General features: G+C 45.8%; 1 long non-coding RNA gene across 1 annotated transcript; it reads right to left on the bottom strand.

Moving 5' to 3' along the window:
* On the bottom strand, window positions 1-1,515 carry LOC144151679 (uncharacterized). The gene is made up of 4 exons (XR_013318938.1): window positions 783-1,515; window positions 444-507; window positions 209-343; window positions 1-78 (listed from the first exon to the last, which is right to left on the bottom strand). It is a non-coding gene; the product is annotated as an uncharacterized LOC144151679 (long non-coding RNA).
* Between the last annotated feature and the right edge of the window lie 10,447 nt (window positions 1,516-11,962).

Genomic DNA, 11,962 nt, shown 5'->3' with positions numbered 1-11,962 from the left:
CCCAATATTCGCAAAGTGGGTCCAGTCACCAATGATGTGGCCCGCTATCGACTGTGACCTGCGTCACACCAGCAGCAGCTGGAAAGCATAGGGCGCGACTAGTTATGGGCTGCATAGCAGTTCATAAATTGAACTACTAAAACAAATCAAAATACGCTCTCAGAAATTTTCTACACTCACCAAATACTATTCGGGAACGGATACTAACCTCTCGGACCTTTTTCTTCTTTTCTTCCTGTCCAACTGTATATAGATGACCGCTACCTCAATCGAAACAACCCATCTGAAAATTCGCTTGGTTGTAGAAGCGACGTTTGCTCCTCCAGTCCGGCAGATCTTTCACCTAAAAAAGAAGACAAAGTGCTACAGAGGTATTACAGATGGTTCACACAAAAGAAACACCCATTAAACACGAATGTGTATAATGGTCCAAGTTTACTTACGTAATAAAGGGAACCAAAGTGGGAACTCATAAACGAACAACTTCGATCCTAGTCTTTCTCAGCACTGAAAAGAGTTGTGTGACATGTTTAATGCATGCTTGGAACAGGCTAGGGGAAGAAAGGAGGAAGAATTTGAGCATTTGACAACAACCCGGGCATTCTTTTTTTTTTTTTATTTGAACGAATGCAGGAAGGTTCTGTTTTTCAGTCAAAGCCATGCGTATCATTGCAGCCACTAAATTTGTTAGCGTTCACTTTAACCATGGTTTTTGTTTTTTCACGCTCGGCGTTGTTACCTCGTCATATGAAACGCACCCTGTAAAGCAAGAAAATACTCACGAGTTGCTCCTGCACACCTTCCTTGTATGTCGCTTACATTGCCCAAACGCCGCCTCTGGCGCTTCGTTTTGAATATCCAGCGATAAACGGGTCTCGGTTGGACAGACCACGGAGAAAGATATAACACCATCGAACAGGCTACGACTGAACAAGCATGCGCTTGCGCATATACTTACGTCTACAACTGCAGTGTTCCAGGTAAACGATCCGGTGTAACGACTGGAGCTGGGTGCGCACGGGGTCGGTAGGGTGCCTTGATGCTCGCGCGCTCCGCTGAGGGTGAGGACAGCCGCGTCGTCTGCTACGGCATCCGCCATTACGCCTCCCGCCGCAGCTGGGTAGCATGCGAAGCGCGCGAGCATTTGCGGTGCACGGTACGTTCAGGCACAAGCGCACGTTCGCAAGCTTTTCTATTTTGCGAAGCTTAGCCAGCACTTAGCGCTGTGGTTGCCTAAATGCTTATCAAAGAAACGAAGTATGCCTTGTAAGCCTGTGCCTGTGTTAGGCATCAGTGGCTGACGTAGACTTCTATGTATTAAAAACGAATCTTCTTCCTTAGGCGGGAAACAACAGACGTTCGATAAGTCTAAACCTTTACCTATTTTCTTTGTAAAAACGTTGTTCCAAACACTTTACCCATCGTTTAAAGCACTTACATACATGCTGCCAGCAGCCGTACATGTACCACAGCGTAAAAATTTCAGTATTGTGGAGCTGGCTAGTGTTCTCAAACAATGTTTACAAACAATTTAATGATTTTCTAAAACTGGCATCATTGCATTGCACGCAGAAGAAGCGCCCCCTCCACCCCCCCTTCCCCCAAGGAATAAGGTGCCGAGCGGCAGTACTGCGTAAATGTGCTGGTAGGATGAAATGTGAACTACTTTATTAGTATTCTTGGGGAAATGATTCAAATATTTAAATTTTTTGTGGCATTTAAACACCTTTTTTTGCCTTATTATTATGTGATATTGATACCCATCCCCCGCCTCACCATTTACAGAAGATACTTTGCGGGCATACCTGAACACATCACATCCATACTAGCTGTCGCTCTACTTTTTTTTTTTTACGAAACACACAAGGTCGCGAGTTCGATTCCCGGCCGCGGCGGCCGCTTTTCTGATGGAGGCGAAAAGCAAAAACGCCCGTGTGTACGAGATTTCGGCGCACGTTAAAGATCCCCAGGTGGTCAAAATTAATCCGGAGTCCTCCACTACGGCGCGCCTCATCGCCTGCGTTGCGTCGGCGTGTTAAACCCTACAATCAGTACTTTTATGAAACAAAACCCGGGAATTCCAGTGAACATGTGATTTATTCGTGTACACAAATGCTGCGCCTACAGAAGCAATTTCACTAATAAAACCCTACATGGAGAACTTGCTGAGGACTGTCGCTGACTCGCTGTTATCTTCATGACTGCATTCGGTTTCAGCCTTTCCCAACCATCCCGCAGTTTCATTCATAGTAGTCATTCATGCTTTAAACATTTGAACTGAAAATTTATGCGAATAAAAACAATCAGCTGACGAAGAATCAGGTCTGTGGGGCGACGTTTTATAAAGGGCGTTCCTTGCCTGCTGTTAGGGTAATACGTTAAACCTTTGCACTGAAAATGTTTGCGAATAAAAAAAATCAGCTGACGAAAGATAAGGTCGTTGGGGCGATACTTTATAGCAGGCATTACAGATTTATTTCTACGAAAAGTTTGTAGCCAAGTCGTGATTTCCTACTAGGGCAGAATTTAATTATCGTGTAAGAGTGACACAACACTGCGCAATAGGCCTGGACTTGTTTTTACTTGTCATTTAAAAAGCACTGCTTCGCAAGAACAAAGACGGCGGTAGCCGGCCCGGCATCGTAACGCTGCACATTTTTCGCAATAACAGCATAAGTTTTGTGTCCAAAAGTTCTCATTTCGGAAGAGGCATGCAAGGTTCGACGAAGTTGTGGAAAGCGTGCACGAATAAATATAAGTTATGAACCAAGGGTGAAACTTTCCCACGCAACGACACTACTCTGAAACCCTCGGTAGTACCTTTGAATGTATCAGAATACTCGGGGCCCTTTAAAGGAGCCATGAAGAGAAAATGTAAGTTGGTTTTATTCGAAAGATTTCGTGTTTTATAGTGCCCCCAGCGCTTGTCCGGATACAAACGGTGCTTTATTCACTGAGAAATTAAACAATTTAGGTGAAAATTTCGATTTTCCCGCTCAATCGTGCGTTTTCGTGGTCCCAAGTGACATCACGGGAACCGACCGTTCTGCAGCCTAGAGTTCCTTCATTCACGCATCCGCCGTACAGGGTAGAGACACGTAACGCTGGCGCCGCCATGTTCGGTTGCTCGCTCGCCGCCGAAGCAAGTCATTGTGTCAAAACCGCGCTAAAATTATCGCCGCAACGCGGTTTACTGAAGAAGTTTGAATCATATTGTCTGTTTCGCGTTGCTAGGTCTCGTGGGAAACGAAAAGAATAACGCGTTGAGCCCGTTGGCCCAATTGCGGCGGCACGGGACCGTTCAAAGGTTGTCTCCACCCTGTAGCGGTGTTGGTTTGTTCCCACGTTTCTTTACGTTCCGTAACCTAAATGGCGCCACCATACCGTGGCAAGCGTTTGGTTAGTTTTTGCCCGCATTTAAACCTGGCTTGTTTTTGTTCTGGGAGAAAATATTCGTTCCCTGAAACAGTGCTCGCTCGACAAATGGTTGCTTGCGTCAATCGGCCAGTGTCGTCTGAGACAACCCCAAGCCCCATAGTGCTGTGCAGCTAAACCAAAGCATGCTGTGCGCAGTACGAACAGCAGAACGCATCAGTACTTCTATGTTTACATGTGCTTTCGTAACTTCCACTGTTTGTCCCATCATTCCTATTGCTTTGTAAAGAATGTGCCCTAAATTTAAGCGCAAATCGCTCGTTCGTCTAGTTTGTAAGCTCTACCTAATTTGCGTCTGCTTCTGCCAGCCTCCGCCAATCGCAGAGCTTAGCCCATGTGACATCACAGGTTCTGTTGCGGGAAATGAGCTGGTGGGTCGCATGACCATTCCCGTTTTTCCTAATTATGTAGCTTATTTGAGCGAAGTTTACGTTAAAAGTGGTGTCAGTATGATTCTAACGAGACAATCTTTTGAATGAACCAAACTTGTGTTTTCTCTTCATGGCTCCTTTAAGCTGCGCCAAATATTGCCCACACGGGTGCTTTTGTATTTAATAAAATCAAAAATAATGGTGCGCTAAATATTTCTGGCAGATGAAATAGCTTCGCGCTCAAAAAATAAATGTTAACTTACGATACAAACGGATGAGGCTTTGGTGAAATGCCGCTTGTCGCGCTTGATTTTCGCTGTCCAAAGAAGCCTTCTTTTCGATCCCTGGGCAAGTGCTAGAGTTTTCAGCCATTCCTATAATAATTTTTGCCCTGCGGCCCGCAGCACAAGAGCATGGTGATGGCAACGATCGCATAAAACTGGCAGGGAACGAGCATCGAGCGAGCAACAGCATGCACACCAAGCGCCGGGGCCCGGCCGGAGGAGTCAAAATGGCGGCCACGCTACCGCCAAGGCCGCCGCGGCGGCACCTGCCCTTTCAAAAGCTGACACCACTCTAAGCGGGGGCGCGCGCATCGAGGCACTCTAGGGGTCGGCAGTGGCGAGAAAAGACCCCTTGAGCCCTTGCCCTTTTTTCTTTCCCTCTCATATGGGGCGAGAATGCAGTGGATCTCCAAGCAACTTTCCGCAGCCGCTGTCTGCGGCTGAAACCTGTCTGAATGAACAAAAAGCCGTGGGGGGATGCTACACAAAGGAACGTCGCACAATGCGACGGGAAACTTCTCCACCCGCCCTTGGGGACAGCGCCGCGAAGTTCGCCTTTTACCTCCATGCAGCGAAGTTTCTCGGCGAACTTGGCGCGGCGGACGCCGTGGTTTGACGCGCCGCTCAGTTTTCGTCCACCCAACCTCCATGCAACGTGACACGGCGAACGCCGCCGACGGAAGACAGGACAGGAAGTACAACGAAGTACGAGGCTGTGATTGGCTGCGGCCTCAAAATGCAGTTTGCCGCTTCCGGTCGCGTTCGCCGCCGCGCGTTCGACATCTAGCTCGCGTAGATCGCCGGCGAACAGCCGTATTTTCGACGCCGGCGACAGAGCGGCCGCCGCCGGGCGACGTTCGCCGCCTTTTCGCCGACATTTCGCTGCATGGAGGTCGGCCTTTACCTGCTCGTCTCAACGAACAGAATGAAGAGGACTCGCGAACAAGATTGACTTTGAACGAGACTGATCGTGATGCCCGGATCAAGGAACGCTTCATAACCAAACATGAAATACGAGTGGTGTAGGGAGAAAATTTGTAAAAAACACCAGTGGCATTTTTTTTGTAAACTAGAACTTAAACGTTTTGATTCACTAGTCAGAAATATCATGCTTCAATGAAAAAAGAATTGTGGGCAACTTAACCAGTCCGGCTGGTGCGTACGGAATAACTGTGTGGTCACATAACTACAAAAAAGGGTTTTTTTTTTCGTACATGTATGCTTTAAAGAAGTGAGTTACCCCTGCAGCCTTGAGCACTATTAGCGAACACGATTACGTAATTTCTCGCCTGATCGCGACGCCGATAAAGCATGCCTTCGCCAGGAATGCCTTCGCACATGGAGTCCATCTCCCCCCCTCCCCCCCCCCTCCCCCCCCCTTCTTCCTCCCCCGTTAAACGGCTCCGAAAATCACTAGTCTCACGACTAGAAATAATAGGATATCATTTCACAGTAAATCACGGAATATTACGCAAATTACGGGATATTACGGCTAGAAACTGCTCTTTCTAATGTTTTCTAAAATGTTTTCTGAGTGAATCTAGAGCAATCTCTCCCCTGCCCAAAGAACCACAACTTAATAGGAAATAAGCCGCAACGAGTAAAATAAATCTGCTTTATAATAGGTGTTGCTTGAAGTGTGTTAAAGAAAAATCTAACAATGGACACAAATCGTAAGATAAACTTTTGAAACGCGGCATTAATATAATAAAAAAAATTCAGTAAGTGCAGTAAATAGTCATTCACGACATATGATTTACCAAAATCAAAATACAACAATACGTTCAAAGCAAATAAGGCATACAAGAACCAGACCGAAGTAGGTGGCTAGTACCAACAAATATATTTTACATGACCTGCTCGAGACAGTTAGCGCACCGCTGGCGTTGTCTTATTACCGCTGTTTCCAGAAAACTGCACGTGCACTGCTTGCGTACTCAAACGCTTCGTCGTCGTTTTCTACCGTCGTTGTCTTCTTCCATCGTGGCACGTTAGGAGCACACTACGAGTAACCATATCTGTTCTTCAAAATGTTTTCGCATCGAAATGCCTTTGAACCGAGAAGTCCGTGCATCGGAAAGCCCGTTCGCCGAAACGTGCTTCACCGAAATGTCCCAGACCCCGTCATAACAGTAACAGGGAGACACTGAGATCGGATGATTCGTTTCAAATTAGCTCGATGGCATAGGCGCCAACAAAGTGGGCGCTGAAAGGCTCGATACCCCCCCCCCCCTCTTCCCTCACCCTCCCCATTTTTCGAGGGCTTCGTGTCCTTACGCCGCACACGATGATGGGAAAAATATGGGTACACAGCTTTTCAACAACAAACGCAACTCAAGGTTTTAAACGAAGTTCGCGTAATTGGAGGCTAAACATTGCGCTTCGGCTGATTATAAGTACTCGAATACTTCCTAACCGTCTTGCCCTTGCCTGTGAGAAGAATTCGGGCTTTGAGTTAGCACAATGTCTGCAAGGCACAAAATGGGAAAAAAGGAGTCATTTCAATTACATTTGAACCAGGATGTAACTAACTTCCATGTGACGAATTCCTGGATTTAACAAAGTTTTTCAAATCCCCATTGCCAGCCTCATTGAAAACGATGCGTTTTCGACCTGACCTCTATATAACGAAGGCATGGCAACAGTTACACCTTCATGTAACGAATTCGCTACGCTGATGAGCCATCGTTTTTTGCACTTTTTCTGAAAAATTGGCTGGAGATATGCACTAATTTAGCGAACATTGCCCGCGCTGCAAACTACCGTGTGTTTCCAATGTGAGTGTGGTGTCGCTTAGGTGCTAGGCCCAACTGTCGGTGAGTATATTCGCGCGTCTCCACTGATTTCTGAGGTGTAGGTTCGTTGGTGATGAGTTCTGCTACTAGAAAACGAAAAGATTTGTCTTTTCAAGACAAGCTCGCAATTTCAGGTGCCGTCTCCGCAGGCAAGTAGGATCAACGTTGTCGTTCGGTACAGCATCCCAGCTAGCACCTTCTCAAAAAGTTTGAGTGCACAATTAAATAGCATCAAGTTCGCGAAAAGGCGCCCTTTCAGCACACGTTTGCTCCTTGAAACTGGTTAAAGCAGCCAAGAGTGTCAAAAGGCAAAACTGATAGTTACGTTACGCTTGCGAATACAGGGGTATAAGTGACCTTGATTCTTTGGACTGCCGTGTACTGAAAAACTTCGTGGAAAAGCCGAAGCCGCAAATAGAGCATTTTTTTCACTCTGAAATAAATTCTTGAAGGGAGAGTTCACTGTCCCTGATGTCAAGTATTCTGATTTAGTTTCGGCTTCATTTACGGGTGCCTTAAATCGAAACTTGCATATAATGAAAACCTGCATGTAACGAAAATTTTGAATTTTTATCAACTTCTTTACATACAGGTTTAACTGTACGCGTAACTCTATATTTCGACGTGGTGCGTGCTTTTACACGGCGGATAAACCTAGGCTTACATCAAAATTGACGAATTGATTACGTCTGCCGCAAAGGGAAGTTTTCAAAGTTTCAATTTCGTCGCCTAAATATTTTTATGAAGTTGCATCAAAGGTAATACAGTTGTCAAACATTATAGCTTTTGCAGTGAATTAACAACACCGCAGCAGCAGACATCAAAATATTTAGGCAGCAATCGTGCCGCCAGCGCAGCGCTATGGGGAGGAATTGGAGCGACAACGGAGTGCAGTTTATATACGTAGATGTTAAAAGTTGAAATCCACTCTAGAAATACAGTTATGCGGCTACAAAGGAAGGCTGTACAGCTTGGTTAGATACTTCGCAAGGGTCCCGGTGCTTGATTTCACCTAGGGTCCACCGCCCATCGACATCATGAAGTCGATTTCCCGACTATACTTATAACCAGGAGGCTAGCCGTTTGTAGCGCGAGCGTGAGCGTAGGGTATCATCGATTGTGAGCACTTACGCGCTCGTATAGGCTCAAGGCAGGAGCATGGATATATGGTTAGCAACCGCCACCAAAATGTTACAGAGAGGAAGACGTGAAACGAAGATGTATTTACAAGGCGTATTTACACCCGCCTTGGTGGCTCAGTGGCTAAGGCGTTGTGCTGCTGGGCACGAGGACGCTGGTTCGATTCCCGGCCGCTGCGGCCGCTTTTCCGATGGAGGCGAAAAGCAAAAACGCCCGTGCGTACGAGATTTAGGCGCACGTTACAGATCCCCAGGTGGTCAAAATTAATCTGGAGCCCTTCACTACGGCGCGCCTCATCGCCTGCGTTGCATCGGCGCGTTAAACCCTACAATCCATCAACCAACAAGGCGTATTTACAGAACAGAAGGCCCCGCGCAGACCAAGAACGCCAGAGCTTCGGCTTCTTCCTTTTCAATACATGTGCACCTCAGAGTCGATCTGAGCGCGCCCAGCGTGTTGTTTTGGCTACAATTTAGCACACGTGCGAGCAGGCTAGGCACTGGCGTTCGTGGCTTCTTCCTCTGTGGCTGATGCACCATAACAATGCTGTTGTACTTTATATGGCTAATGCGAAACAAAATAACGCGAAACTGCGGTGTCGCAGTCTCGCGTTGCATGCGCAGGGCAACTCTGGCTTTCACTGTAGGTGTGAGTTCGTTACAGATCTACCAAATCATCCAATGGGTGTTAATTCGATCGCCGCATTGATAAGAAGCAGCTCTCGCATTTTTGTTTTCTGCTTCAATGGCGCAGAATTTGCGGTGCAAACGTGACAGGAATGTAAAAATTACACATAACACTGTCAATTCCTATTCATTTTTTTCTATTCCTATTCATTCCTAGTCATTCATTCATTATTTCATTCATTCATTCATTCATCCTAGTCATTCATTCCTAATCATTCCTAGTCATTTCCTAAAATAAATTTAACTTCATATGATGCTTACTGAAAATAGTTAAAAGCGTGCTTTCGTGTATATTTGAAGTAACCTGCATTTGACTTGCAAATCGTTGTTTCCCGGCAACAAGTGTATTTCTCGATGACGCAAAACACCTTCTGCTGCTCTGTGCTGTCGCTCTTTCTTGCGCTCGGTGCAGATGACAGAAAAGAAAAATACCAGGCAGCCTCACGCCGGAATACAAGATACAAGAACAGGCTTTTGACGCACTTCCCGGCCTGCAGGTCTTGAGAGGGGGAGCAAGCCCCCACCCGCCGCGCGCACCCGCATGATACACGCCTTGCAAAACGAGGGGAGCGGCGGTGGGCAACAATAGGACTGGTCATAAATGGGACCGGTTGTTGACGGAGCTATTCCTCTGAGGGAACAAAAGGCAACTGAGGGGAAAGCCGCCTTGCCTGAGAAATGTTTCGCGCGGACTCGCAGCGGCCAAAACCACAACTGATGACACGATTGGCGCTGTAATTTATCCTCCTCAACACGTTGGCTTGCCCATGCCCTGGGCTGGGCTGGGCTCATAACACAAAATAAACACGCACGCATACACACTTACAACATTTGTCTCAGCACATCTCCGGCGGCGTCAAAATGCAGTCAAGCACTGAAATAATGTGGCGGCGATTTTTAAAAGCATTGGCGTAGCCAGGATTTTATATCGAATGGGGAAGGGGGGGGGGGGGGGGGGTTGAGGCGCCAGAGCTGCTCAAACGAGCTGGAAGTTGGCCGCGGAAGACACGCCAAAGATAGCAGAATCGGTGGCGACACGCCGACGGCACGAGATGCAAAGTTCTATATATGTGAAATAAGGAAATAACCCGAAATATCCTCCCCCCCCCCCCCCCCTTTAATATGTCAAAATGTTGAAGAGGGAGCCAGAAGAACCGACCGGTACGTGCTGGAGCCTGGAAGCGTTATCTGGCGCGTGCGATTCACGTTCGCGCGAATCACCCGTCCTGAATGACCCCCCCCCCCCTCCCCACTTCCCTCACGAGAAATTTCGGGGGGAGGACTTGTTTTGACCCCCTGTACCCCTGAAGACTTTGGTAAAAGCCAGTTGTATTGTGCAATTAGTTTGAACATTTCGCTAATGCTTCAAGCATAACATCACCCTGCCGTTGTAACATAAATGTTATGCTTATGTTCAGATTTATTATGTTACCTGACAGTATTACCTCGAGCATTTTAGTAACGTTAAATTTCTAAAATTACTTCAACGTTATGCCTTGAACATTGTAATAATGTTGCAATAAAGATGTTACCTATAACGTTGCTTTGCGGGTACTTCTTAACATTATAATAATGTTTACATTTTTACATCCCATTAATGTTCTGCCGTGAACATGCCCTGAACGTTATTATAATGTTTCAATTTGTACATTACTTTAATGTTGAGTCCTGAGCATTTTAATAACGTTACCATTTCTAACATTGGTGATAAGTTGTTTCCTGAACATGTCCTGAACGTTATTATAATGTTTGTATATTTACATTACTTTAATGTTGAGTATGAGCATTGTAATAACATTAGTATTTCTAACATTGGTTTTAAGTTGTTTCCTAAACGTTAAATAAATGTTGGGAACAAAACGTTAATATACATGTTTGTTTTCAACGTAAAATTAACGTTTCTAACATAACATAAACATTGAATGTTTTTTTTAAACGTTACATAAACATTGCCTCGTAACATTTAACGTTATTTAAACTTTCGCAACTTCCAGATAACGTTATTCTAATGTTCTGTGCTACTTGGGTTGTGCGGCTGAAATCTCTGTACAAGTGCGAAAAATTTTACAACCGAGTCTTGTGGAATAAAATCCTGCTTTAAAACAATTGCACTGTCAGCACAAAATGCACCAACAAACGGATCTTTCAGAATGAATGCACGTAATGGAACTGTGAGTGGGATTGATCCCTCTGTCTGATTGAGTGCTTTGTGCAGAATGTAACATTTTAAATAAGAGCAATGCTCGAATTAAAATATTTTCTCTCAATCACCCTTTTGTCTTTTGTATGCTCCCCCCCAGTGGTGTCTCCCGTTTTATACCTCCAGGAATATAGACACCCTACCCATCAATGCATTTCTCGCTTGTGATTATATGCTGTTTCTTCATTCAAATGCTCAAGCTTTTAATTTACAGTTTTGTGTGGCGGACGCATTACTCCCCCTTGCGCCCGATTCCTGGCCAATCCCCACGTGGGTATTCTTTTCTTTTTGCAAGCCTGTCACGTGGTGCAAGCCTGGATACGTGTCTGAGCTCACGCACTGTTAGCTTTTATTCTCTTCCTGTTCAAAAAGCTTTCCTTTGTTCCAATTTGTATTTACAAATTTTTCACCAATTCTCGCTTGTGATATACGCTCTTTGTTCATTCAAATGCTCAAGTTAACAATTTACAGTTTTGTGTAGCGGGCACATTAGTCCTCCTTACGCCCGATTCCTGGCCAACCCCCCACGTGGGTATTCTTTTCTTTTCACAAGCCCCTCACGTGGTGCAAACCTGGATACGTGTCTGAGACAGGCGCCTGCCCTGTTAGCTCTTATACTTTACCTCTTCAAAAAGCTTTCCTTTGTTCCAATTTGCACTTACGAATTCTTCACCAATTCTTGGTTGTGATTATATGCTCTTTCTTCATTCAAATGCTCAAGTTTCTAATTTACAGTCTTGCGTAGCGAGTGCATTAGTCCATTGTTGAGAAACTCTATGCATTAGTCCTCCTTACGCCCAATTTCTGGCCAATACCCCACGTCGGTACATGCGCTCGGCATTTTCTTGGTATTTTTTCTGCATGTAGACGGCGCAACCAAGAGCTTAAACAGCCCTGCCGTTAAAGCTTTCTTTCCCCCATGGTGCGTGTGTTTAGCACCAGTGACGCTGTCTCGGTGGACCACCGGTTTGTCGTCAGCTGAATACAGCACCGGTGACACACATGCATGCGCTATTTGCTTACCTTTTGTCCAATATTGTGCCTCCATCTG

Source organism: Haemaphysalis longicornis, unplaced genomic scaffold (assembly GCF_048455015.1).
Source record: "Haemaphysalis longicornis isolate Haplotype H1 unplaced genomic scaffold, Haemaphysalis longicornis Haplotype H1 scaffold_9, whole genome shotgun sequence".
In the NCBI taxonomy this organism is placed as follows: domain Eukaryota; kingdom Metazoa; phylum Arthropoda; class Arachnida; order Ixodida; family Ixodidae; genus Haemaphysalis; species Haemaphysalis longicornis.
The sequence above is the reverse complement of the archived record's forward strand: the minus strand, read 5'-3'. Positions and strand labels throughout refer to the sequence as shown.